The sequence below is a fragment of the Pezoporus wallicus genome, unplaced genomic scaffold, assembly GCF_028554395.1.
Source record: "Pezoporus wallicus isolate ANWC-B61680 ecotype Strahan unplaced genomic scaffold, APGP_CSIRO_Pwel_v1 contig_4191, whole genome shotgun sequence".
NCBI lineage: Eukaryota > Metazoa > Chordata > Aves > Psittaciformes > Psittacidae > Pezoporus > Pezoporus wallicus.
In genome coordinates this window covers 7,338,111-7,364,217 of record NW_026641383.1, presented here as the reverse complement: position 1 = coordinate 7,364,217, position 26,107 = coordinate 7,338,111, and the positions used below count along the sequence as shown (strand labels likewise).

The 26,107-nt window shown below is 41.9% G+C and overlaps 1 long non-coding RNA gene across 1 annotated transcript in view; it reads left to right on the top strand.

The window, feature by feature from the left end:
• LOC130606808 (uncharacterized) overlaps positions 1–21,635 on the top strand; it is a 28,646-nt gene extending 7,011 nt beyond the window's left edge. The window contains exons 2-4 of the long non-coding RNA XR_008974059.1: positions 3,754–3,903; positions 16,334–16,456; positions 21,460–21,635. This is a non-coding gene — a long non-coding RNA (uncharacterized LOC130606808). The remainder of the gene's footprint in view (positions 1–3,753; positions 3,904–16,333; positions 16,457–21,459) is intronic.
• Positions 21,636–26,107: the final 4,472 nt, after the last annotated feature.

Below are 26,107 nucleotides of genomic sequence, written 5' to 3'. Positions count from 1 at the left end.
GAATACATCTTGTCCTTTTATAGTGACAATATCTGTAAACAGTAATGCATCTGTACAGAAATGGGCAGTATTAATAATTCATGAAGCATTTTCAGCCTTCTAACTCTTCTAACACTAGAATAAACTTGATGGCTGATCACAATCTTGTTTGCCCAAGGAAATGGTAAATCCCCCATTCCTGGCAGTGTTCAAGGCCAGGTTGGACTGGGCTTGGAGCAAGCTGGTCTAGTGGAAGTTGTCCCTGTCCTTGGCAGGGGGTTGGAACTTTATGATCTTTCAGGTCCTTTCCACCCCAAACCATTCTGTGATTCTATGGTAAGATAAGGCCTTACACAGCCAGAGAACTGCCTACAAAATAGCCCATTTAGCACTATCATTAATTTGGGAGTGTCATTTTTATGGTCAACAGACACTGATCTCAGGCTGATTCTCTTCTCTGTTATGCATTCTGATTCCTCACTTGCAGGGCTGCTGATTCATGTGCAGCTGTGCAGTAACTTGGACCACCCCTTAGACTGAGTCCCCTGAAAAGCGCTTCTCTTAAGGAGGGCTTATGTTGCAGCTGAATCAGTAAGCCAGCCGGTGTCATAGACACACAACTGCATAAGTCAACAGAAAGGTGAGGGCAAGAATGGTTGATTAAAGGTAATGAAGACTTCATGGTATTTTGTTGAGGGGGGACTTTTGGATACTTGCTCTGCTTGTCCCATAGTAACAACAGCAAACCATCAGAAGACAGGGATTTAGAGAAATTCCAAGATTCAGGTTTGAATCAGCTCACCAATTTGCCCACTAATGCTTTATTGCATGTAAAACATCCTCAGTGCCTCTTTGCTACAACTCAAAAGTAGGCTCCTGTGACGTGTATCATGTCACTAAGAACATGCAGGGTTGTAGGCTCCTGTGACAGATGTTGGCACAGACAGCCAGCCTGTCCATCTGAAACACTTTAAAGGATCTGGGCTTTAAGGCTTAATTGTATTACTATGTTATAGTAAAGCCTTTGTGCAAAGCTGTCACCTCCAGTGGACTGTAGGAGTTCAAACGGATTTGAATGACTACAAAGGTTTAAGGTTGGAGCAGCTGCTGTGAAGTTGGGTGATGTCACACTGCGCAGTTTGAATCTGCAATCCTGACTTGTGATTAGAACATTTTTCCTACTAAAAATCACACTGAGCCAGTAAGAGAACAAAAAATTCCTCTGTCGTTCCCAGGGAAGTTTGTTAAGGTCCCTCAGTGATTCCAAAGTACAAATTCCACTGAGAGCCACATCTGAGCTTTCAGAAATCTCTTAAAGGTTTGTACTATTTAAGCTTTTCAGGGAAGCTGTGAGTGCCTCACTAAAGAACTGCTGATCTGTTATAGAGAAACTATTTCATCAAGAGTCAAGACTGAGACAATCGAGTAGCAGTCCCTTTTCACCCCCGTTGTAGTGTGACTACTGACATTTAATAAAGTTAAACTCTCACCATTATTGTGCTGGTGACTGTTTCAGCTGAAACACCAGTTGCTTCTAAAACTGGAGAACTAAATAATCTTATCCTAATCTGATCCCTCTGGCTTTTTACATACCCCATTACCCTCTGCACATTGCTGGGATCTTCTAGTAGAAATAGGTATCTACTGAAGTTACAGAACTTTTATATAGGAAGAAATATTCTGCTTTATATTTTAATCTTTAATCTACCTTGTTGTTGAACTTTAGTTGTCAGCAGAACTTAAGCTGCCTTGCTGTTGACTTGAAGATCTGTGCCTTTGCAAAAAGGCAACTGTGTTAACGGCTTAGCACGTCTTACAAACTAACACTTAACTTTCCCCTTCTTTGCTTGCAGCAGCAATGTCAGTAATTGCAGTCTAGTAAAGCTGCATGGAAAATTATATTCAGTGCAGCCATTTGGAAAAGATCCATTTCCTTGCAAAACAGATCATATAGCTGTACATATCCAGGCAGAAAGTACTGCTCTAGAACGATCCGTCACAGCTCCAAGGAAAGGTTTTGGTGTGGTCATAGACTCATATTGATTAAATTCTTTTCTAACACTTGATTTACCCAGGGCTTTTTTCCCAGTGGTGATTTTCAGTGGTAGCACTGGTCTGTCTCTGTGTGTGTGTGTGAGTACTTTGGGGAGGTTTGTTAGTAATATGTAAACCCATCAACTTTAGTTTTGCTGAGATATTGCTTACGTGGAATTTGCCTTTGCAGAAATTGGTACAAACTACTGCTATGTGAACTTTGTGGGGTTGGATCCAAGAGCTTTCTTTTCACTCTGGGATTTGGAAGAATCACTGCCATCTTTAAAGTAATCCTGTGGTTTCCAGCTCTCTCAGAAGCCAAGGGTATCTTGGAGCTTTTGGGTAAGAGGTATAAAATTCACAAATCAGTCATGAACTGAAACTGTTGCCCAGCAGTCATTTACAAGTGATTCTTGAATATTTATTTTGTTTTAGTGGGCTCTGAGTTGTCTCAGTAAAATATAAATAACCTCGAGATGGACACAAATAGGGGCTTCCTATAAGAAGAATATTCTTGCAAGGAATCCTGCATTATTTGGAGCATGTTAATTCTGTTCCAGACGTGTTTCACTATAACTGATTCACAGATTGTGAAGAGAAAGCAATGCACAAGCAGCAACTGTAGCTCTCACTATTTTTGTTGCTCTCATTAAAGGGTGTGCTGGCGTCAACTACAGATGTGATGATATTGCCTAGGGAATCAAGGCAGGAGAAATAAATGAGCCAATCCATTGTGGAAAAAATCCCAGATCCATTGTAAAGAGACCTCACAGATCCATAAGTACTCAGTCCAAGTGAGGAACTGAGGCTTAAACCTCAGGAGTGGCCAGAGCTTTAAATAGTGAAGTGAAAAGGTCATATCAAAGTGGCTTGTAGCCAGTATCAGTTATCCTGGCTTTTCAATTCACTGTCAGTCACAAAGAGGGAACACACACATGCTGGAAGAAGGTAGTTGTTGCAGATTAAAGCCCCATGTGAAATGAAAGAGCCATCAAAATTCTTTATAGCTGCTTGGCATGAGCTCTGATAACACAAAGTTATCTTTTATTATTACTTTTAAATGCAGCCATCTCCCACAGCCTAAACAAAAATCCCACAAGACAATAGGGCCAGCCTCTGAGTACAGTGTGTTTAATTGCTGTGCACAGCTGGAGCTGGCAGGTGAAAAGTACAGGCATGATTGCTTGCTCAAGTAGAAAGGTTTAGATTTCTTCTACTTTTTTGCTGTTTGACTTCATCTCATCTTTTAGCTGCAGACAGGATTTTGTTATTTTGCTGTATTTTAGGTCTTTTTAACCCTATTTTATGTACAGAGGATCAGTTTTTCTTTTGCATATCTCATTGGCAAGAATACAAAAGGCACAATTCCCTAGTGCTGGGGTCACAGTGTGCCAGACTGATCAACATTCAAGCTTAAAACAGAATACTCATGAAATGTATCTCTTGTTAAACTCACACCTAACATTTTTGACTCATATAAAGCCAACCCTGTGATGACAGTGTTAAGACAGATCTGTGCACATGAGCAGAGATCCATAGCTCATTCTCTTCAGGGTTATTGTGCTTAAAGAACTGAGGAGTTTACACACAAGGAAGAATACAAGATGCTTTTTTAGTCATATTTTCTCTCTTGCCAGTCATCAAGTAGTATACAGTAATATTATTTGTTACGTTTAAATCAACAACACTGTTTTGCTCAGGTATTGATTCTTCCGTGCTCTGTGTTTTATGCAGGTTCAGGTCCTGTTGTTCCTGTTTGAAGTCAATAGGTGCTCTTAGTGCACAAAAAATGCACCCTGGAATGTTATGCAATCAAATTGGGCTTCCACCTGCCCAGTCTTCAAGGAAACATCAGCAGCTGGTGATGGGAAGAGGCCTCATTAGTAAGAGGTAATTACTTTTCCTTTGATGCTTTTCAGTGCATTTGCTAGCACATTACAGTCAGCATGATCCCAAGATTCAATTGCTGAGATAGCTGCATATATACAAGATGATGCTAGTAGTTGTGACAGACAACATTCTAGTTCAGATTTGAAACGTTTGGTATTTATAAAGATGCTGTTTCCTTTGAATAGCTTTGGACTAGGTGTTATGCACACATGCATGCATAAAGACACATATTTTCTTACATCCATTCATTAAAGTATGATTGATGTTGAAACACTCAGAACATTTACTTTCCTGGATTTTCTTTTTGCAAAACCTCAGGCATGATCTTATTGACTTTTGCCTTTGATTTAGATGAAGGGGAAGAAAAATATTGTAATGTTATTGTGTTTTATGTGCCTCTACAGTCAAATACAGCTGAAAGCACGTTCCATGCTGTTTGCCTGAGTGTGTACCGTGCCCTGTGCATAAACTTGAAGTCAGTGTTGCCTGGGTCTAAATTAATTCAGGCTGACAGATGCTGTCATGCATTCAGTGTAGAGGGAGTTCACTGAGATTTTGAAGTTTTAAGTTACCAAATACTGAAACACAACTACTATTACAGTATTAACAACTGGTTTTAAGTGATAGAAAGCCCTAGTGTTTGATCAAGCATGTAAATGCAAGATGTTCTCCCAACAATTAACATAAAGGACCCAGAAGAAAAACCTCCCAAAGAGAATTTTAAAGGAAAATCATTGTTTCTAAAAATGACAATGTCAACTGGACTCAGTTTTTCCACTTGAATTTCTGCCAAAATTATTCCAATTTTTGTCATTTCCCTTTTCTTCTGTATATTTTTGAATCGGACAGCTGTGGAATTTCCTGTTTTGTTTTTGTTTTGCTGCTGTGACCAAGGTCATTGTAGAAAACCAAAGTTTCAGTAAAACTTGAACAAAACCATGACTTTCCCATGTCTGCTCTTTCTCTGACCTACTGTTTCCTTTTGTGGTGCTCTAGTCTTTTCCAGAGTCTGCGTTTTCACTCATCCTCATATTTATTCTCCTCTGCCTTCAGTTTGGGCACTCCTGATTTTGCTCTTTCATCTGTTTTCCTCTTCAGTTTTCCTTTTTTGTTCTTTTCTTTTATTGCTCAATCTTAGTTTTATCTCATTCCATCTCTAATCCCTTTTGCCTCCTCTGTCCGCATACCTCCATGGCCACAGTCATAAACTCAGGATGATCTGATTCCCAAATGCCAGTAGCTGGACATGCCTGGGGAGGGCTTCACCGTGTGGTCTGACACTGCCCCTGTGCTTTTGCCTGTCCCTGCATATGGTGGATACCAGGAGGAGCCACAAGTTATCCCCCTGTCCCAGGGACATATCCCTGACCTGGTGAGACAGGGGGAATGAAGGGATGATAACTGGAGAAGGAGGCTCAGTGTTGCTGAGTGAATTCCCCTCCTCTCCACATAAGGCAAGCAGCACCAGGTCTTCACCTTTTCTTGGGGGCTGCAGTGTCCCAGCCCCATTTCCTGCCTGCAGAGGAGCCATCCTTGTCCTGCTAGTAGCTGCAAAACCCTGGAGCTGGCAGCAATTGGATCTTGTTGTCCACAGTGAGACTTGTTTCTGCCTGCAGGGAGCAATCCCTATTGCAGTGAGGGACTTATATCTTTAATTCACTGCTGTCCTTATCTGAAGAGATCCATCAAAGACAGACTGTGTACTTTCCACGTGCTTTGGATTGTCCCTTGGTGAGTACCCATGCACAGGAATTTGATTAAAGCTGCGTGATTTTTCATTCTCTGAACATTTGCAGCTATAACTGATACAGCTGTAACAGAAATTCCTGGGTGAGAAAATGTGAAAGTAGTTCAGAGTGGTTTCATTTTTGAGTTGTGCATGTTCATAGATAAATTTCAGATTAAAAAAAAAAAAAAACAAAAAAACCCCCACTTTTTCTATGGCCTTTAAGATTTGTTTCCCCTGACACTTTTCCATAACTATTACTTCTGTTGCTGTCTCTACCATTTCACCAATCTGTAATTTACCAAGCCTGCAATGAGCAGTTGTGTTTACTGTAGGAGTTTACACAGAACTTTGCTACCTTCAGTCTGCTCCAAAGGAGGGACAGGACAATCAAGCTGTTGCATTGCTCAGTGGTAAGCAGAGACCCCTGTCTGGGAGGGTGCTGTGGGTTCAGGCTGCAGCTGTGCTGCGCAGTTAATCTTCAGGAAGGTAAGACTTGTGATTGCATTGGTAGGAAGAGCTGCAGTGGGGGTGAGGAATGCTTTTTAGGTCTGATGTGTGGTAGAATGCTTGAAAAGTAAGAATATGCCCATATGTCTTTGTTTTCTTGGCACCTGTTTTTCTCTGTTGTGTTCTTCCTCATTCCACAGGACCTTCCATGAAAGATGCAGTCGTGGGAGGAACGGGTGGGTTAGAACTAGTTTTAGTTGCACCCGACCTCCAGCTCTTCCTGCAGATACGTTACTCCTGCTCTCAGTGCTCAGCTTTGTAGCATCTGAACCGCAGAGTGATAGTGTATTTTCTTCCTCAGTGGCAACAGGGCCAGTCTTAGAATATCCCTGGTGAAATCTGAAAGCAAATGGGGATATCTTCATGTGGTTTCATGAGGAGATGATTCCAACAATCATTACCTGAATTTACTTGTGAACTTAGGACAGGTAAGACAAACTTTCACTTACAACTCTACCCCCAGTAGAAAGGTTCCTGGCCTTAGAGCAAGTATGTGACATACAGTGAAGATGATCTAGGGAATTGGATCTGCTAGGGAAGGGGGATCTGCTCTTTTGAGTGGAATGACTTGATGCTACTGAGGAAGTGCTTACAAATATCTGTGTACATCAGCCCTTTTTCAACAGATTTTGAAATTGCCTTCCATTATGTGCTCTGAAATCTGCTGCTTTTCTCCATCACTACAATAAAAATGATGTTCATGGTAAGTGCTGAAAAGTGTATTATTAGTTCTCTTCCTCCTCCATGGAAATTATTGGGCTTTTACCCTCATCAGTGGGATATAAGAACACTGTATGAGAATAATAATGGCTTATTTATTCATCCTTAAAATATAGCCCTTTCTGTTTGTTTTTAAGAGCTTATTCAGAAAATAAGCAGAGCATCTGGAGAAAATACATTTGCCAGCAACAGCTTAAATGGGTGTTTGTCAACCACTCTTAAAGCAACGTTTGGGAGGAGCAAACCTTGCAATGTTTTTGACTCATTACTAACTGTTAGGCAGGCTTTATTCAGGTGAAGAAAGATGTGAATTTGGACATTTACACCAATTAGTAGTATCCACCCTGTATCATCTGGTTTAGTTATTCTCAAGTCTTCTAGCCTTAAAACTGCTGACAAGTATATATATTGGTTGTTTTCTTTGGACCTAAAAAGCATATGTATACACTGAGGACAAATGCAATTTAAGGTCCTGCCTGCTTCATGACAAGGATGTGCCCAGCTCTTATTTGTTAGCCTTCCATGCAAAACTATGTGAACTCTCTTTTGCCTGCAGTACCTCCCATTTCTCAGCATTGTGGTCACATACAAGACATGCTGGTGACTGCTGGTCTCAAGCAAATGCTTCTTTGATGCACCATGACATCTATTCCAGAATGCTGGGTGGTGATGGGAGAATGCAGGCCTTGAAATGTCCATCTTTAAGAGATTTATTCTCATCAGGGACGGCTTTCTTTGCTCTCTGTCTTATCTTTTTAATTTGGCAAGGATAATGCAAACACTGCTCATCATAGCTTGCAATATATATCTTCTTGTCACAAGCAGATGTTGCTGCAGAATAGGATAATGGGTTGATGCTGGTCTGATTGCTCTACTGAGTTGTCAAGTCACAAACAAGCTATTTAATCTTTCTGCTTTTGAATTGCCCTTCAGTCCCCTGGACCATCGTAGCAAATTCTTCCCTCTCCCCCACAGCAGCTCTGGCATAGAGGGATGGGCTGTCCCGCACAGATTTCTTCTGCCTATGGTGCTGCATCCTGGAGTGTCAGGGATGCTGGGCTCCAGCTCTCTGCCATACAGCTCAGTGCCTGGCAATAAGTCTATTGTGTTGAAATGCCACAAATTACAAGTGTTGCTCTGGTTTAGGCTGCATGAACGTTGTTATTTTGTTTCTAGATAGCATAATGAAGTAAGGTGTATTTGCTCTCTAACTGAGTGCTAGGGTAGGCTATGAGGATATCTATACAGCAACAGGGATTCCCTCTTTGTGCCCCATCCCTGGCAGTGTTCAAGGCCAGGTTGGATGGGGCTTGGAGCAAGCTGCTCTAGTGGAATGTGTCCCTACCCATGGCAGGGGGTTGGAACTGGACGAGCTTTAAGGTCCCTTCCAACCCAAACCATGCCATGATTCTATGACATGTGGCTGTGGAAGCAGACCAGTCTTCTCTTTATTGTCTCTGGCAGAGGTTTTTGCAGGTGAGGAGTCACCACAACAGCCTGGGAGCATTTACCTGGCCCTGTTTAACTGAAGTCATGGTCCAACAACTCCTCCATAATTCATTCTCACTGGGTTGATCCCAAGCCCCAAAACATCAGCATCATTTCCCATAGTCTCAGTGTGTTTTGTACTGGGCTTCTGATAGAAGTGAGGTTGGAGAAGCTGCCATCCCCACTGCTCTCCTTCCTGAACAAGGGCAGCAGTTTGCCAGCATGCCCTTTTGGGTTTGTTTGGTGATAGCCATTGCTCAGACTCCCTTTGTCTGTGGCTGCTTGGCAGGCAGTGTAATTTATCCTAGTTTAATGTGAGGTATTAAGCCTTTAGTGCAAACCTGACTGTTCCCTTTTAGATGGGACCAATGTTCTGTAAGAAGAACAGCAACGAAGTAAAGATCATTGTATATGTTGTCCTTTCTGCTGTGTTTTAACTGAACACTATCTGCTGAAAGGCTTAAGCCGCTTTGGAGGGACATCATTCTCCTCTCGTCACTGAAGCACTTCTGGAAAACATTAGTTTCTGTTTTAAAGCAGAGAGATGCATTTGGATGGTCTGTGAAGGAATTCTGAATGGTTGGAATAACACCTGTTTGGGGAAATACTTTATATTGTCAGTTGTTCTTTTGAGTGTTTATGGTGTAGCAGGCACTCTAGAATAGAGGAGCACAATAATGCTGTAGGTGACAGTAAGGATACTAAATAGCTCTGTGAGCATGTGCTGGTCCTCTACACCCAAACGTTCAGTGGCATCCGTCACTTTGAACACCTCAATTTATTTAGCTAATCTTTTTTACATACATGGCACTTCTGTCTGAGCGTCTAAAGCAAGTAACAACAACAGATTATATATGACAAAAAAAAAGCTCCAAGAAGAAGCTTCTGTAAGTGTTGGCATTAACTGCTTGGAAGCAGTCAGAAGGTATGGTGCTGGGTTGTTGGGCTTTATCAATTATTTGTGAACAACCTGAAGCACTTGGTGCTGAGGAATCAAGGTATTTTTCCTTTACTGTTATTTTTAAACACTGTCCAGGAAGCAAAATCATTTCAAGCTTCCACTGGATGTGTTAGAAGGAGAAAACACCACTTCGAGCCACTGATTACTGCCTGCCTACTGATGTTTAACAGGTTATTTCAATGCAATGCTTGTTAAACTCATGTTCTGTATTTGTTGTTGATGTAGTAATAATTGTGAGTTCCTTTGAAACTGGACTCTGATAGGTTCTTGGGGTCAGTTCTGTCCATTGGCTGTCTTCACAGCTGAGTAGAACTAATTCTACAAACTTTTCAGGTTTCCAACAGAAGATCAATCAAGTTCACAGCATCTCTGAAGCAGGCTGGGAACTTCAGAATTGTCTTGCTGATCAGACATTAACTGCAGGTTACTGTGAATCTCTTCTTATTGGAAAGGTGCAAAACCTCTTTGAGCTCTTATGCCTCTAAATAAATCCACCAGCCTCAATAGGGATGCCTGTGTGAGCAGGACTGGGTGGAACTGAAGTGCCTGGGGACAAGATGTGATTCACCATATCACAATTGGGGTCAGCAAAGTCAAATAAGGAAATGAAAGAGAGTGAGAAGTGGCTGATACTCCAGGCATGCTGGCTGCCAACATTAAGCAGAGCAGTCCTGCAAAAGCATTTAGCTATTTGCTTTGCTGGATTTGAGATCGTGTATTTTGCAGTTCTGGAATTGGGGTGTTTAGTGCCTGAAGCAGGATGGGTTTGGAGGAAAGATGAGCTCCCTGTACCTGCTGAAGACAGTCAATGAGAGTTGTGTTATAGTGACTATAATGGGGCTAAGATTTGGTTACACATCATCTAGTTCCAAATATCTGGGCTAACTCTTGGCTGCATGTATTCTTGTTTGACCTTCTGCAGTCTAGAGGCGGTGGCTTTGGCTTTTTGCCTTTGTGTCAGCATTAGTAAATACAGCATCTCTCAAACTCCCTGCATTCTGGGGAGTTCAACAGAATATTTTAAGTACAAGGAATTAGAAAATCACTGATGTGCCTAAGTCATTCTGTCATTTCAAATAATATATAGCTTGAGACCATTATAGAGCATTTTGTTTAGCTTGAATGATACTAGGATCTAATACTTGATACAAGGGAAAAAGTCCAGCAAGACAGATTGCATTCCAAATAATTAGGTTATATTTATTAACTGGTCACAAATGGCATTGTCTTAGTTCCAAAACTTGCTTCTACAGTGTTAGCTTGCAGCATTGTCATAGAATCCTAAAGTGGTTTGGGTTGGAAAGGACCTCAAGATCATCCAGTTCCAACCCCCTACCATGGGCAGGGATGCCTCACCCTAGACCATGTCACCCAAGGCTTCCTGATAGTAAAATACATGCAGTTGAGCTTGATTTAGATTTGGTGGTTTATTGTGCTATAATAGCTGAGATGTCTGTTCCTAGAATGTTAAGCAAGAAGGTTTTTGAGGTCTTTGAAAATAACAATGTAAGGGAGAGGCTAGAAGGGAAAGCTGTGTGAATGACTTATACCCACCGTTGACAAGGGGAAAACTTCTATTTTTTGCTTTCTAGTAGTGTTTTATGGCATTTTTACTGATTTCTGAAGTACTGCTCTGTAATTTGGAAATAACACCTTTATTATTTGATGGTAAAATACTTTCGACTTCAGTAGGCAAAAGTTTTCCCTTTCCCAGGTTTCTTTTGCTGGAACCTTTTGCTCTTTATTGCTGTCTGTGAGCCTTTTGAACAGTGTGACAAATTCGATGGCACCTATGGAGCACCCTCAAATACTTTCAGCCCTGGTGTTTGTAGTGCACACCGAGACAGGACAAAATTAAGCTGCACTTACATTTGAGGGAATGCATAAGGTAACTTTATCTGGTGTATTGCCTTTTGAAAGTGGTAGATGACCTTGGAAGGGTTCAAGGTATGAGTGCTGCTATATTATATCATTTTGCATGATAGCTGTATATGGATATGTGGATGACTGAGTGCCCCTGAAAGAGCTCATCCCCTGCCTCATGCTAGCTCTGGAAGAAGAATGGGACAATTTAGCGAGCTAACTGAAAGCAAGATTCTTGTGGCACTTGTTTCTGATCATTTAGTTTCCTGAACTAGGTCCCTGGAGGGATATCAGGTGAGCAGTACAGCCAGCACAAAGACTAGCATACAGCTAGGGCTGGATTGCATCTTGCTGTAGCAAAGACAGAGTTTTTCCTGACTGAGACAGATGAATGGCATGGAGTTAGAATCACAAAATGGTTAGGGTTGGAAAGCACCTTAAGATCATCTAGTTACCCAGTTACCAGTCAAGAGAGCATCACTTGGAAGTGGAGAGGTTTAAGCATGGCTTGTTGAGCTACAGCTTTACAGCACTGGAAAGGAGTTGCAGGGGTATCTGATCACAGATGGTGCATATGACAGAAATCCTGTCAGGATTGAAACAGATAGGATTCTGATGGATCTGGTATACTCACCAAATGGCCAGAACTTAAATATAAAACTGGATCCTGTCTTTTCATTAAAAGCAGAGGTTGCATCCCTGTCTTATGTCAAAAACCTGTGTCTGTTCCTGCATAAAACACACGTAGAGTCACAGACTGGTTTGGGTTGGAAGGGACCTTAAAGCTCATCCAGTTCCAACCCCCTGTCATGGGCAGGGTCACCTTCCACTAGAGCAGGTTGATCCAAGCCCCCTGAACACTGCCAGGGATGGGTCAGCCACAGCTTCTCTGGGCACCCTGTACCAGTGCCTCAGCACCCTCACAGTAAAGAACTTCTTCCTTATATCTAACCTCAGTCCTTAGACCGACTTTGGGGCGATTCGACAGGACCAACCAACCACCCCATTAATGTGTTGAATTCAGTAATATGGCAAAATTCCTGTGATGGGACATTAAATGAAAGCTGATCTTCAAACCTCTCTTATGTATTCAGCACCAGGGAAGAGGGAAAAAATGCAAATTAAACAGTAACACATTTCTCATACATGATATTTTAGCATATAAACACTGTGAGCTGACTTCTGGAATCATCATGCCATCAAAGTACAGAGCTATGTATGCATGCAAGGTTATGTGTCTGGTCCCCACTCCAGATTTCAGTACATCACAGATTAAATTGAGGTGTGTTTTCTCTGAATTTATTCCCACTTGTCACACTTCTGCTGTCTTTAAATTTCCTGTCTTCAACTGGGGATCCTGTAACAGCAGGAGATGGATTAAAGTGGGAAATCTGGGGACAATGTGCAGCTAAGGAGGCACAGGCACCTTTCTGGGCCTCTTCAGAAAGCTCAGTCTTGTCTGGTATAATTTGGCCTTTTGAAATGGAATAAAAAACATTTCCTAGTACTCAGAGGATGAAGGGGATTTTGGTTGCCATATCCAGAAACCACTGAGGTGAATTTACAGACCTCACGGGCAAGTGTAAAGTGGTGAAAGGTCCCCTTTGAGTGGTAGATCCATCACGGGAACTCTTAGTCCCTCCTATGCTATGTCATACCAAAGAGAAGCTTGTGGCTTTGCTCCTGGCTGGCTGTTCCCTTCAGGTAGTGACTGAAGCAGTAGCTTTTGAAGATCTTGTAGCAACAGCCTCAGGAAGGAATTAAGGTCCTGACTTCTAGACCTGGGAGAAATTAGGAGCCTAAATGCTCTAAATTCAAGCCATGATCTCTGTGATGCAAATCTCAGTTGTTATCTGACAGGAGCCTGGTGGATTTTGGAGTGAAGATGTTATCAAACAGACGAGCATCACTCAGAAATTACACTTCCACTTACTTGGCCGTGCCTGTTTACAGGAGGCTGTTTGCTATCGTTCTCACAAGCTGTACGACAGAAGTACACTGAAAACTTCCTCTGGGCCCTTGGCAAGTAAACTTTTTCTTTGTCGTATCATCAGAAAATGCTGCGTAAGAGAACACTTGCACCTGCTCTATCCCCCATAATTATCCTGATCTTAGCACTAGATTTTGTGTTCCTATTTTTAAAAGCCATCTTGCTAAATAGACGTGGAGAATGTTCCCTTTGGAAGAGTAAGTGAGCAGCAGTGCATCATTAGGGAAGCACTGTGAACTTGGCATGCCGTGCATCAGCCGAGTGAAAGGAGGAAGATAAGAGAACTGAATAAATTAGCATGTTTTCTGTGTGCAGAATACTGACTTGCAAATCTGGCAATGACAGAGAGAAAAACTCTCTTTTTAAGTCTCTTTCATGTTGTACAAATCACCTAAGGGATAGCTGGAATCTTTTCTGAAGGCATTTATCTTATATACAGTTTAAGATGGAATAGCTAACCGAAGGAAAATACCCTTGGCTTGCAAGCAGTTGAAATGAGTGTCTACAAAACCAGACAGCAAAGCAGAGATATTGCAACCAGAATTCTGCATGCTGATTGCCAGGTTTTGAGTCCCTTTATAGAAACTGGCAGCCTTGCATGAAAATAGAGCCAAGTAGTTGGTTACAGCTTTTGAGAAAGCAAAGAGAAGACAACGACACACAGAGCTCCCATTTGGATATACTACATGTGATTAGGCTGTGGTTTACAAACCTTGGGGCCATATTCTACACTTCACATGGTTTATGTTCACTCAGAACATAAGGGGAGGGCTGTGAAAGTCTGGCTGTCAGTTGTATGCCTGTTCTATCAGTTCTGGAGCCAACTGGGGACTGCTTCAGTCTACAGTTCGACTCAATACAGGCTTAGCTCAGCCAGTAGTTAAAGCACCTGCTGGCTCTCAAAGCAAGAAGGCCATGAGTAGTAGTGAAGGATACATGTAGGAAGCTACTACATGTCATAGGAAAACGCCTACAGCAAACCCGTTCAACAGCTACTGTGCAATATTTGAATGGCTCAGCACAAAACACACCATCTCAGCAGCAGGATGAGTGTGTTTGGCCAATGAAGGGGGAAAAAAAGAGTTAAAACTCAGTGGGCTCCCCCCCCTCCCCAAGTCTTTTTCTAACATGTGTTCAGTAGAAACACACTGCAGGGCTTGTCTGTGCTTAAACTTGCCTGGTTTCATTAAACTGATTGTTTAAATCCATGTTAATACCAGAGTGTGTGCATGTATCATTCTGTGGTTCTTTGCACGTGTTTTATGTGCCCCTGTAAACTCAGGGAAGATTTAACTGGATCGATGAGTATTGCAAGTGTTTTTGGAGAGCCCAAATCGTGATGACCAGAAACCAGTCTTTAATTCTTTTATATAGTATTTGTGTAAAAGTCCTCTGTTGGGAAGATGTTTTGTGCTGACCGTTCATTTGGGATTATTTCGTCCCTTCCAACCCAAACCATTCCATGATTCATAACTCAGAGGTTCAGTCTGAAATTCTGTTAGGAGGAGGAAGTCTTGTTCTGTCTCAGTCTTGACTCTGTTCTTGATTGACATTTGGCCCTTGGGAACCAGGCAAAGGTATGAGACTGGAATTCCTGGGAGAAGGAATTGCTTGCTTATGTTTATTTGACTCTCTGTTGTCTGTATGCGTATAAAGCAAAGCAATGTAAGAATGGCATTGATTTCTCCTCCAGCATGGGATTGCAAATATTGGCTGCTGCTGGTAATGTTGATAATGATGCCAGAACAGGACATACCTCCTAATATAAATTAAGGGGTAGCTACGTTAAATGAAGTGGCTTTTAAGAGAAAAAAGCAATAATGAATCTAAATAAATGATGCAAAAACTCATCTAAAAGGATATTAACTTAAAAGTGTAAGAGGGCTGAAGTGTGGGCTGTTTCAGTGCTATGTTTTAAGAGAGTGAATCCATGTAGGAATGAATGTTTAGACAGAGCTGGAAACTTCTAGTCACGATGAATATTATCCCTTCAGAACAAATATAGGTAACATGAAAAAGTAATCATCACCTGTGGATCTTTACAAAGGAGGGACTTATATATGCAACAACATGGGGGGGGTTGCCTATTTATACTGATACACATTCATGTAATCAACTAACAAAAGTATGGAATACTTTATATTTAAGTTATAAAGTGGCAGATGTACAGCAGGATGTGCTGCACCTAACAATGTAATAGCATAGGTGAAAGCGAGCAGTAGTAGAAAAGTACTGCATTTGGGTACATGGGTGATAGAAGCAGAATCATTTCAGTGTGTGGATCAGGAACCTATCTTCTTATCCAGATGAATGGGCTGATTTGACTAGAGGCTGTTATTTGCTTGTTATATATTAATTGAGCATTTCAGGGGGGCAACTGGGAGGAAAGCTGCTGCGAGAGCTCCCTCTTCACTCGGGTTAGTTCATGTTGGAAAACAGAGTTCCAGACCTGGCTTAGTCTGCCACCACCATCAAAAACTATTGCTCTTCTTGTGGTTAAAGCCAATCCCCAGTAAAGCTGTGTTCCATAGGAGGTGCCAGTCTGCAGTGACAGAGATGCTGTTCACTGCTTTGGAAAGGAGCAACACAGTTTGCTTCCACACAAGGTAACTCTGTACCAGGCTCTCTCGGTACATGCAGGACTCAGAGCAGACCTCAGCCTAAATCATGGAATGCCGAAAACAGCTGGTTTGCCTATAAATAAACCAAGAGCCTCTTCGCATAGGAGACTTTTTTAACAGATCTGCTATAGAAACGAATTGTCACTTTAAGTACTGGTGTTGAGAGTGTCTGTGGTAGTAACGGGATTCACATTCTAGAGTATGAAAGTCACACTGTGATCAGGTTTCAGTCCTATTGGTATCATGTTCCAGGAAAACCGCTTGTGCTGCAAGAGTTAAATCTGTCAGCCTTCTGTTTGTGATCCCCAGGGTGCCAGAGGTTTGTATCTTGGGTAGAAAACTCCACTTGATTTAGTCAAACACATCTCCATGCACCAGTGATTGTTTTGTTGTTTCAATTGCTTGAAATGCTCAATTGTTGAAATACAATTTAACAAAGACTTTTAGTATGGGGGGAAATGCCTGCTTGATTTCCTTTTCTTTTTGGCTTTGGTTTGGGTTGTTTTCTGTGGTTTACTTTCTTTATTCCCTTTTTTCATGTGAATCCACAGAGAAGCAGCAATCGGAATTCCACTGATCTCAGCTGGCTCAATCACTTGCGACAGCATCCCAGCAACCAGCTAGTTCAGGTTCTTCTGCTGAGCCCTTGGCCACTTCCACATGCTTATTGCCAGGTAACTGTATGCAGTTGTAGTAACAATTGAGTAATGTGAGTTTGTCATACAGTGAGTTTCTGTGCAGGAAGGGGGCAAAACCTTGGGTGACATGGTCTAGTGTGAGGCATCCCTGCCCATGGCAGGGGGGTTGGAACTGGATGATCTTAAGGTCCTTTCCAACCCAAACTATTCTGTGATTCTATGTGACTAGCACCTATTTAATGATCATAAATCAATCAGCCCCAAAACAAAAGGCTTCCACTTTCCATTACACTCAACTCTAATCAGTCATGATCAGACATATAGCAGCCCACACTTGGGTGTACCGCTACTAGTGGAAAACCAGCAGTTTTCCTCCTCTTGGAACAAAGGAGCTCTGCATTGCAAGGGTATTTATTTGCTCAGCTCCAATCTAGCTCTGTCCCGGCCTTGCTGAACCTGAGCAAGCTGGGACAAGAACAGAGCCAGCAAAATGACTGGTAGAAAGTGTTAGATCCGCCCAGCATGAGAACAGCCCGGCATTCCCTTTTCCCTGCAGTGCAGAGCAGCTCCTGCAGCCCTGGGACTGCAGCGGCTGCTGTCGGGGAGAGATGGGCCCCAGCCAGATCCCAGCTCCAGCGATCTTCCTTAAACACTCCTGGCTTCCTTTTAAGGGGCTGGCTTAGGGCCATCGTCTGAGTTTGTGTCATCTCATCTCCTGATTGCTTGGGATGGAGGGAGGGAGGGGGGCAGCTTTTAACCCTCAGCATTTCTGTCCCTTTCCCTGAGTGGCAGCTGGAGCAATTGGAGCCTAAGGGGAGCGCAGCTCCTTTTAAAGGGAGCTGTGTTACCCAGTTTGGGAGATAAGGCACAACTCCTTTTTCAAAGGAGCTCTGTAGCCGCTCAGTCTCTCTCCCTGTCTTCACTGTGAAGTGTATATACCCCATTTTCCTGACATGCCAATGTTAGGACTGCCACTCCTAACACTGCACTGGCAATGACTGCCAGCCCCCCTCCCAGAAAAGGGAAGATGTTTGAATTCTGTTTAATGGGCCTTGGCATCCTTGTATTTGCTTTGTGTTTTCTGAGATTTGGCATTCACTTGGAGGAAAATTTGGGGGCTATAATTCAATTCTTCCTTCTTTGTCTTAAAAATGAAATAAAATCCAGACTTGATGTTTTTCTCAAACAAACAAAAAAGGGGGGAAGAAAACCCCAAAACAACGCACAAAGAAAACCTGAAATAAAAGAAAAAAGCCACCAGCAAACACTAAACCAAGTTATTTAACTTGTTTTATTAGGCTGTTCTCACCTAACAAAGTTGGCAGTGATGGTCACATAGCAACCCCCTGTAGTAAGTACCCCTGGATCTCCCAGTTGCTGGAGCAACATCCATGGCCAAGCCCCACACAAGCCAGGCAGCCCTTGCCAGGTATTAGCTCTGAATTTCACACTGATAGCTCTAACAAGCTCCTTTAAGCTTCTCTTCTCAATTCAGCCCATCAGTCAGTTCTCAGAAAGCAGCAGCCCTGTCTTCAGGGCTGTGATTTCTATGAGTTAACAGAATATTTAGTCTTATTTCTCTAACAAAAGCACTCCCCTTCTCTGACATGACCTCTCTGTGTCAGAGATGTCAATGAAAGCACTTTTTTGATTGCAGTTCTGCAGTGGTTAAAAGGGGTTTTCAAATAATCTCCTTCCAGTAAGGAGAGGACAAAATGGTCCAAATTCCTCCTCTCACGTTTTGCCATGGGGAGGGGACTTCCTTAGTTCTCTGCAGTGGGTCCAGGCAGACTTCTCTCTGGGACAGGTTCCCTGAGCAGCCCCTCTGCTGAGGCCCAGCAGCTGTTGCCTTTCTTGTTTGTCACAGAGAGGATATTGAATGTTCTCCCTGCTGGTCCCTGAGCAGAATACATGCATAGTCAAACAGTAACTGAGGATGGTAGCTAAGGGGGTGAAAGGATGCTCTATTGATAAGGGTAAGAGGCATCTGCAGGCCTCGAGGGAAACGTGCCAAAACCTTTCTCTAGTAACTCAAGGATTATCTAAAAATCAATAATGAAGGCAGAAACCAGGGGAAGAAAAAACACTTCCTTGAGGAAAGCCAAATTCTGCGAGAGAAATCATGGCAGGATTTAGTGTAATTGTAAAGCAAATCAGATTGAGGGAAATTGTTTTAAAAGGGACCCTTAGCTGGCAAGAAGGACCATATGTTCTTTCTTATCTCTGCAAAAATACCCTACTTTCTTAGTGCATTGACTTATGTGAGTACCTGCCCTAGTCTGGACTTTCAGCATCTACAAATATAATTGTAATGAAAAGAATAAATTGCTCTAAATGAGGACGTTACATCAATCTTCATGGGTTTAACCTCGTTTCACCTCTGCTAGTCTGTAATGCGTGTCACCTGATTAACCTGTAACATACAGGAACGTTGGGATAAGTTTCCTGAAGTCAGGAGTGATCTGTGCTCATCATCTGTTGCTCTGTGTTTAGCAGATGGGCTGTAGTAATGATGTAAAATCTCTTCTCGTGGCACTTTGAAATGCCAGTTTGGTGTGTGTGTTTTAACACTCCATCCTTCCAGAAAAGCAGTAATTGCTATTAATACTGAAATCTTATTTTGTCTGTGATGCTGTTTAAAACAGGAATCTCAGCTGTTGGACAGAACTCTTTAATTATGTACTTTAACACTATCACATTAAAGCTGGGTAGGACTTCAGAAGCACTGACTCCTATTTCAGTTCTAGGGGCAGGATTTTCGCTGAACTTATTGCATTGCAGTGTCTAAGAACACTGGCCTTCAGGCTCCCATGTGTTCAGATTGAATACATGAAAAATACAGGAAATACTTGTACCTCCTAATAACCAGTGGCCTGTAAGGCATATTTGCAGCCTTTTAAACATCTGCTTTCATAGAGGTAATAGGAGTGTTGGCCCCATGGCTGCTTTGTAAATGGTTACACTTTGTGTTTTGAGGGTGTGGAAGTTAGGCATCTACATGCTGTTAAAAACCTGACAGGTCGTCTCACTTAAAAGGGACAGGGAATTGTGTTTTCTTCTTTTGTTTTGTTCCTTTATTCTTAAATGGTTGTGTGATATTGGGCAACTCCATAGCAAATCTAAAAGCTGCTGTCTTCTAGCTCTGGGCTCTTCCCGGACCTGTGCCGTTTGCACTCTTTTCTTTCCACCCTCTCGCCTCTATTTATTTGAAAGGTTATGAAAAGAAACCACTTTCAACCTTCCCTTAGCCTAATGCTTCCTATGTTGTCTCTTCCCTGGCTTGGTGTACAATACAATAGTATTCTTATCTCCTTTTTAACTAACTCCTCACATGAAGTACTTTTCTTAAGTCCAGACTAATAAGAAAAGTGGTTGTTCTAAATATAGGTAATAAAATGGATCTAATCTAAGACAAATGTCTGTTTTTTACAAATGTGCTGCATTAGATCTCATTTTTCTTGCTAAACTTTGTATCTTTGATTTTTACGAAAGTGTGTATCTATAGCTATACCTTTAAACTTTGCATGTCGTCAAGGCTAGGTTTACAGGCCCACAGTTGACTCTGTCATGTTCTCCTTTGCTGCTTAAATATAGATGCAGTAATTTGCAGCTCTCATCATGTTATACTACCTCCCAGTTATTGTCACTGTTTACTCCTGGATCTGTAACTTCATGTGTCAGTTCTAGAAGCCTGGGATGGAGATTGCCTAGCGCTTGCTTTTAAAAGCATGTAAGATCTTTAGGTTTTGTGTCTGCCTGGGTCACGGTATATGTTCCCTCTCTGGCCTTTGTCCCACTTACTGCCATTATCCATATAGATAGTCATGTGGGATTTGAAGGTTTTCCCTTAATTTAGAAACATGTTTTTCTTTACTTTCATTGTTTATCTGTGATCTCTACTTAGTTCTATTCCCTCCACCCTGCTTTCAATCTACTTTCCTTGAGCTGAGCTATTAAAAGTGCAAAGAACGTATTTCTATCTTCTTTTCAGTGTGCTTTGGGGGAGCTCATCCATCTTTACTGCTGGAAAGTCTTTTATTATCACACTTCCTTGTCACTTTAAGTGACATAAACTCATCACTTTTTATCATCGATATGTCTCTGTGCCTTCTGAACACCTAATACTTGGGGTGGTTTTTGCCAGCATGGTTATTGATTCCGTTTGGTCTGGACACTTTTTATTCTCTTATTGAAGGTACAAACTTGACATTATGGGGAATTTTTATTCCAGGAAATACCAAGCTTTCCACTTGTGACTGTAGAAATCCTTTACATTATGTTATAGACATTAGGTGCATTGATTTCCTCCTTGATTGCAGAACTGTACGTAATGTATCCTTCATTTTAACTATTCATATTCCTTAATTTCACATCGAAGGACTAAATTGCACGTAGGTCTTTGAAGCCAGACAGCTGAAGAGAAAATTAACTCAGATTTACAAGCACAGAAGTGTACCCCTCAGAGTTTGGTACAGGGTTTGATACTGCTGGCCTCAAGGATGTATTCTTAAAATCTATTTAAGGAAGCCTTAAAAATGCCTATTTGTTTATTGAAAACTATGTTGCTGCAGGTATATTTTGTATCTGGACTTTGGAATAGCAAGACTTTTAATAAACTCTGATTAAGAGGTACTGTTCCTATTAAAAGGTGCTGTTCTTAATTCCTTTTCTTCTTCCCTGGGAGGAATTAGTCACACTGCAGTATTTCTCTGGATCAGAAGGTAAAACCACTGATAAAATCAGTGTGGAATAATGGATAAGTTCTTATTAAAATCTGTTATACTGTGCCTATAAGGCTTATTTGTAATAAGAATCTATTTTTTTCTGCCTTAATTGCTTGGATTATAAACTCTTGGGATCTGTTTTTACACTATATAGTTCCCAGCACAGCTTCAGGCTCAGTGGTCATGAGGTACTTCTGCTATGTAGATGCAATTCATCATGGTAAGTTTGTCACATGCAAACCTTTCCCAAACAGCAATGACAATTTGGATTCAGAGTCCAGAAATATAATGTAATTTGGCATCTTTTCTGGACAGAAGTGAGCAGGAGCCCAGTCCCACTCAGGGCACTGTCACAAGTACAAGACCTTCTGGGCTATCTTATTTAAGGAAGCAGAAGTTGGTTCTTGGATGATGATCCACTGAAGATCATGGCAAACCACTTGGTTTGTTCTCTGAAGAAGTGCTCCTTTCCTTGGGCTGGCTAACACTTTGCTACTGAGTGCTAATAATAATATAAATCATACTTCTCCACTTTAGCATTCCCAGCACCAAAATGATTCCCTTAGTGTGCTAATCCTAATGTTTTATGTTGTGAGCATTACTGCAGCCATTGCTTTTCCCTAATATGGGTGAACCTCTAGACAAACGCTTGGAAGGGGTATGCAAAAAATGCAAGTGCCTTGCTCTCTATTCCCTAAAATGCTGTTGAACAGTCTTTTCAGTATCAAAACTTACATCCTTTATATTCTCAGCTCCCCTGGAAACTGCTTTTTATCCTTTCTTTTGAGTACAAGAAGCAAGGTCTCTGCAGTGAGATGGATCAAACTTCAAACTATGAAGAGCTCCCTAAATGAAGACAGTGCTCATCAGGTATAATGTGGGTAGTTTTTTCCTGTTTCTGGCAATGCCTTTGCAGCAGGTTATGAAAACTCATATATTCATGGTAGACAGGTGGCTTTCCAGGTGGGTCCACTCAACTTCTATGGAATCTAAAATATTTCATTCAGAGTAGATCTAAATGAGTTAAGTTTAAATGAATACTCCTCCTGACTTCCTCTAACCCCTGCTGCTTTTATTTCTAATTGTAAAACATCACAAGTGAAAAGTGAGTTAGGTGGGTATTTCTCATGTGGACAAATATAGGCAATATGCAAGCATATGATGGAGTTTCTTCCTGAGTTTGCAAAAGGGCAGCCTTGGAGTCTCTGCTGTTGGTTACAGCTTTCACGTGATTCCATCCAGTTAAAGCTACTATTTTTTACCTTGTATTAAGCATAGATAAAGGTGGCAAAAATCAGAGCCTGCTCCATGGGAAAACATGAATAGAACCAATCATCAGCATTGTTAACTCCCATGGACAATTACTCAAACCCTCTGTTCTAGGGGAGTTTGCTATTTGTGACACAATCAATAACTCACTGTTGATTTAAAGAACAGATAGAGCCATCAGCAAGGTAAAAAATGGTGTGCCAGAAGGACTCTTAGCATCCTTCCTTTTCTCTATAGCTCTGCGGAGTTTGCTCTCTCACCTAAGTGCTATTTTGAGATGATGCTTTCTCCTATCCCAGTCTCATCCTTTAATTGCCCTATAGCTAGTAAGTAATAGTTTGCTATTTAAGGGTTTGAAGATGAGAGAAAGGTTATTGTAGTTGCATAATGTTGAACTAGGCATAACATGTTCTCCTTCCCCTGTATGTTGCAAGAAGTGTGACTAGATTGAACGCAGAAACTGGAAGTAGTACTGGGTATTTCTCATCCTGGGTTGGAGGCTAAATGTTAAATATCAGTTAAAGCCCTTAAATCACAGAATCATCGAATTGTTTAGGTTGGAAAAGATCTTTTAGATCATTTATCAGTAGAAAATCATCTCTGTGGAGAGTATAAATTATGGTTCCATGAGACACATTGGATTTATTATTCTCCTTCTGATGAAAATCTTTATTGATCTTCTGCTATTTCTGTTCTAATTGAAGGCAAACTGTGCACTTTCTGCTCAGAAGAATCTAAGGGAGACAAAAAGAGGTTACTTGAAAATCCAAAGATCAAAAGGGAAGGTGAAGATTGAAAGAAAGGTAAAGCCAAAGTTTTTTCCATTAAACTAATTGTAATGGAATTGTGGCTGGTAAATATGCTTCGTGTTCTTCCGAGAAATAGCAAGCAGGGACATGCACTCACATGCTGCTCGGGCTACATTTGAAGAGTGTAATTCTATTAATTTCATGCTTCTGACTTTTACTGGTACAAACTGAAATCTATAAAAGCTCCGTAAGACCAAATAAATCTGAGGCTGTTTGCTAGTCACAAGAAACAAGACTGCATAAGAAGTCAACTTCATTCTGCTGATGCTTCTTCATTTTGGTTTGCTTTGCTTCTATGGCCTCTCTGCATCTGTTACAAAAATCCTGCTGCTTCCCTCACCTTCTCTTCAAAAATTGAGAGTTATTTTCCTCTTTTGCTCTTCTACCTGTCATCTGTTGATGTGGAATATGCTGGCAAGTTGATAGAGGGATCAGCAGGCAGAGAACGGAGAAGTACTTACACCTCTGTGAGCTGGTTTCAGGAGACCTTTGACCATGTTCTCTAATGTGTTTTGAGATGCAGAGACATATGTGGCTGTAAGAAATGCCCAGTCATGAGGGAGGCATTTTGAACATTTGAGTTGCCTGAAGGGGAAAATTCACTCCCTGCCTTATGGACTAAAGCTTTTATTTTTTGCCCAAGATCTCAGAAGGGTTACCCATAGTGTAATGGTGCAGGGATCGTGTTGAGGACATGCTGAAATGAGTACAGTTACACACACGCGCCTACTTCTGGGTGAGCAGATGTTAGTGGAAGGTTAGGAAGGCTGGAGAGCAGTTTTCAAAAGCATATAGGTGATTGCAGACTACAAGCCACCTAAATGCTTTAGAAACCCTGACATGATTTTTGTTCCCAATTAAAATCCAATGCACCAATGGATTTGATGGATAGATTATGAACCCGTGCACCACAGGAGCTACGCAGCTTCCAAGTCTGTTTCCTTATAAAGGGAAAAGATTGTTGGACTTTTTTCCCCTGTTACTCTAGGAATGCTTTGTAGAGAAAAAGGTGTATATCTGTAAAGTTCAGTGTTTAGAAGTTTTACTTCTGGTAGTACTAGGGAGACTAACTGGAAACCAAATCCAAGTTAGTTGCCCACTTCAAAGGTCCCCTTAAAAAGACCCACAGATGAAGCACTTCATGGTTCACTGTCCAAACTGCAAAGAGGATCTGAAGCAGCAATGCAAGAGAGACCACATGCAGAAAAGGGCTGTGGAACTGGAAGCTGAACTCAAAAGATGCGAACATGAGATATCTCTAGACCAAGAGAATGAAGAAGTCTGATTTTCTAAGGTGAATCTTTTGTCTTTCAGATGTAGAGGATTGTGCCTTCTCTTTTAATTTCCTGTGCCTGTTGTCAGTGTACATTAGAGAGTGTTTCGTGACAGGGAACTCTAAGCAGAAATGGCTATATTCAGTTCTATATGGAGCCACTCATCCCTTCTATGTGGAGTCATTGATCCCTTCTATATGGAGTCATGCTCCTGTCTGGTCTGTGACAACCACATCTTTTCTAATTAACTTTGAGGCAAGGAGAAGGGGTAAGGAAGAACCTGTAGTATTGATAGTATAGATTATGTCTGCTGGTCATTTTGTTTTGCTGTTTTAATGGATACTCTCAAAGCATTACACACAGCTGCTTGTCAACATTTTCACTTCTTGATGACGTTAGTGGTTACAAAAGGCTCATAGTTCATTATTTGTTACTTGGAATAATAACACTAAGTCTGCCTCACCCTGTGAATCCCATCTTCAAACATTTCTCAAGGAATAGGTGAAAGTTAGTGAAAATGAAGTGAAAGTTAGATGTTCCATTGTGATTGTGTGCTTTTACACCATTAAGATAATATCCATGACACCAAGTAAGTCTTTCTGCACAGTTGGTGCCTGCTTTGTTTGAACTTCTCAAACCCAGAAAAATGAGTATATAACATAAAGCTTAACCATTCTTTCTCCCTGCACTGTCTTCCTCTTCCCACACTCTTGACCTTGAGCCCTGTGCCAGAAGCAGGACCTCCTGTTCGCCCTTCGCTGTCACTGCTATCAGCAGATTGCCACCTGCTGGATGCCCTCCACAGTGCCCTTGGTCTGAACTTGGAGGCTTTACCTGCATCTCCATTAGCGGTGGTGGCAGACTGGAGAGGCGAGCCCAGTGCAACAACCTCGTGTTTGATCTGCATGTTTCAAGGGTTTTGCTTTTAGACCAGCCCTGTAGTCCTGAGGACCAGCCTCCCAGTGATGGCTGGGATGCATCTTTTGGTTGACTTGGTCCAAAAGGAATCTACTAGTGTGGGTTTTTTGAGCAATATGAACCACAGTGCAAGATGCACGGACAATTGGAATCATAGAATCACAGAAAGGTTTGGGTTGGAAGCAACCTTAAAGCTCATCCAGCTCCAACCCCCTGCAGTGGGCAAGGACACCTTCCACTAGAGCAGCTTGCTCCAACCTCTGTGTCCAACCTGGCCTTGAACACTGCCAGGGATGGAGCAGCCACAGCTTCTCTGGGCACCCTGTGCCAGCGCCTCAGCACCCTCACATGGAAGAGCTTCTGCCTAAGAGCTCATCTCAGTCTCCCCTCTGGCAGGTTAAAGCCATTCCCCTTGGCCTGTCCTCCGGGCCTGTCTTGTGAAGATTGCTCTGAAGACAGCCAGTCTTCCAGGCCAGCAAGACTTTGCTGACACTGCCCTGTCTCTCCCCAGGAATGTCCTAGTTACTCCTTCTGCATGTGTGAGGCCTTTTTGCCCAGTATTTTGTTGGGTATTGGGAATGTGGATGAATAGTATTTGCAGTTTATGGATGGAGAAGCAAGAAAGCCACTGTCCTGCCCACCCACCAGTGGGTCAGAAAGAGAAGACTGAATCCTGTTTTCCTGCTCAATAGC